This window comes from Brassica oleracea, chromosome C2 (genome assembly GCF_000695525.1).
Source record: "Brassica oleracea var. oleracea cultivar TO1000 chromosome C2, BOL, whole genome shotgun sequence".
NCBI lineage: Eukaryota > Viridiplantae > Streptophyta > Magnoliopsida > Brassicales > Brassicaceae > Brassica > Brassica oleracea.
The window spans coordinates 39,354,910-39,357,943 of NC_027749.1; positions in this window are offsets into that span (position 1 = coordinate 39,354,910).

Below are 3,034 nucleotides of genomic sequence, written 5' to 3' on the forward strand. Positions count from 1 at the left end.
TAGGTGGGGTAGTTGAGTGTGGCGCCTCCAAGCTTCTCACTGAAGTAAGAAATGGGTTTCCTATCCTACATCAAGACATCACCAATTCCAACTCCGGAAGCATCACATTCAATCTCAAAGGTTTTAGAAAAATCAGGAAGTACAAGTAACGGAGCATGAGTCAACTTCCCTTTTAACATCTGAAAAGCTTCTTCTTGGACTTGTTCCCATTTGAAACCGACCTTCTTCTTGATCACTTCAGTCAGCGTAGCAGAAATGGAACTGAAGTCTGGAACAAACCGTCTATAGAAACCGGCCAGAACATGAAAGCTTCTTACCTCGCCCACGGTCGATGGACTCGGCCTGTCTCGGATGGCTTTGATTTTCTCCTCGTCCACTCTAAGTCCATCAGCACCTACGACAAAACCTAAGAACACCACGTGATCTGTTCCAAAAGAGCATTTACAAAGATTGGCAAAGAGTTTTTCTTTTCTAAGAACTTCAAGAACAGATTTTAGATGTATCTTATGATCTTCAATGTTTTTGCTATAGACAAGAATGTCATCAAAGTAGACAACAACAAAATGTCCAATGAAAGACCTCAAGACATGATTCATCAAACGCATGAAAGTGCTAGGTGCATTAGTAAGCCCAAATGGCATAACAAGCCATTCATACAATCCTAACTTGGTTTTAAATGCGGTTTCCACTCATCACCTTCTTTCATCCTAATCTGGTGATAGCCACTTTTCAAATCAATTTTAGAAAAAAACACATGATCCATGTAACTCATCAATCATGTCGTCTAGCCTAGGGATGGGATGCCTATACTTTACCGTGATGTTGTTGATGGCACGACAGTCCACACACATGCGCCAAGAGCCATCCTTTTTGGACGCGAGAAGGACAGGAACAGTACAAGGACTGAGGCTTTCCCAGATGTAATCTTTCTCAAGGAGGTCACCAATCTGCTTCTGAAGTTCCTTGGTCTCCACCGGTTTGGTACGGTAAGCTGGCCGGTTTGGTAGAGTCGCGCCTAGAACAAGGTCTATCTGATGTTCAATGCCTCGTATTGGTGGCAATCCCTTAGCATTAATGCCTCGTATTGGTGGCAATCCCTTAGCATTCTCATCTGGAAATACATCAGAAAAATCCTGAAATACATCAGAAAAATCCTGACTTTTGAGAGTAAAGAGATCTCTTGACCTGACTTTGCTTGATATAGAAGTTGGAGTACCATTGGGATGATTCAGGTTCATCTAGCTTAGGTTCTTTGTCATGGCTCCTCTTGAGCTGGATCTGATCTTGATGAACCTCCAAAGGTGTCAAAGGAACAAGAGTGATCTTCTTTCCTTTATGATCAAAGGAGTGTCGGTTTGTCAAGCCATCATACACGGCTCTCTTACCAAATTGCCATGGCCGGCCCAAGAGAATGTGGCATGCGTCCATAGGAAGAACGTTGCAAACAACCTCGTCCTCATATCGGCCAATGGTAATAGGGACAGTGACTTGCTTTTTCACATACTGTTCTCCAGCCTCATTTAGCCATTCCAACCTGAAAGGACGAGAGATAGGCCGAGAAGCAAGTCCTAGTTTCCTGACAAGAGTGTCACTAGCAACATTAGTACAAGTCCCACCATCAATAATCAAAGAACAAACCTTTTCAGAAACTAAACAACGAGAATGAAAGAGATTCTCCCTTTATTTTTTTTTCATTGGTTTTGGGTTGGACACTCAGAGATCTTCTTGTGACAAGTAGAGGACCATAAGCTGGATAGTCGAAGCAAGCCTCCTCATCATAGATCGGATCGGAATCATCATCAAAGGTGGGATCGGAACCATCGACTAAGCGGCCGTCTGTCTCATCGAAGATAGACTCGATCATGCCTTTCCTAGCAATAAGTAGTGGCCCTTGATGCGGATATCCAAAGGACTCGTCCTCATCATCGAAGATTGGTCCAAGATCATCCTTGTCCTCCTGTTCATCCTCAGATTCAACTTCTCCATTCTCCATGAGAATCATCACTCGTTGGTTGGGACAATTTTTTGCAAAATGTCCTAGACCTTGACATTTGAAACACCTAATGTCTCTTGCTCGGCCAGAAGTATCAACTGCCTTTCCTTTATCATCACGAGCAGGGACATCAGTTTTAAAAGCATTATGTGTTGTGGAAGAAGACTTATCTTTGTCTTGGTAGCTTGGCTTAGGAGAACAAGCCGGTTTAGGAGAGTAGGCCGGTTTAGAGGTAATGGCCGGCTTTGAGAAACTCTTCCTCTTAACTTGTTGCCCGATCGAGATGGCCTTGTGTAGCATCTGTTCCACAGTACCATACTCTTGAAGCTCCATACGGTCTTGGATGTCTCGGTTAAGGCCAGAGAGGAACCTAGCCATAGTGGCATCCATGGGCTCGTCTACATCTGCCTTGATCATCAAAGTTTCCATCTCCTGGTGGTAGTCTTCCACGGACTTAGTGCCTTGAAGCAAGCGTCTGAGTTTCTAGTGGAGGTCTAGGTGATAATGAGCAGGAACAAATCGTCTCGTCATCAGCATGGAAAACTCATCCCATGTCTCAATCGGTCTCTCACCTGTTCTCCTCCTGTGGTCACAACATGATCATACCAATTAATAGCATAGCCAGAGTATTCAGTAACATCTAGTCTAACTTTCTTAAGTTCAGAAAAGTTTTGACAATCAAAGACATGTTCAATTTTTCTTTCTCATTCAAGAAAAACATCATGATCATTTTTACCCTCAAAAGGTGGGATTTTTAGTTTCAATCCACATAAGCTATCATTAGTACGTTCATTTCTAGCAAAAGGATTGACCTCACCTGGATCTCGGGTTCTAGGACCTCTTCTTGGATGGTAGGCTGATCTGGCCTCGTCCTGTTGATCATCCTCCTCTCGGATCTCATCGTTGGACCGAGTGTTCCTACGCAGACGGTCTCTTCTTGCTCCGGCTCTAGAAGGAGCTTGGCTGGCCTGAATCTCATCAAGCCTCTGGTGGATCTGATCTAAACCTGCGTTCAACATGTTAGACATAGAATCATTCAAG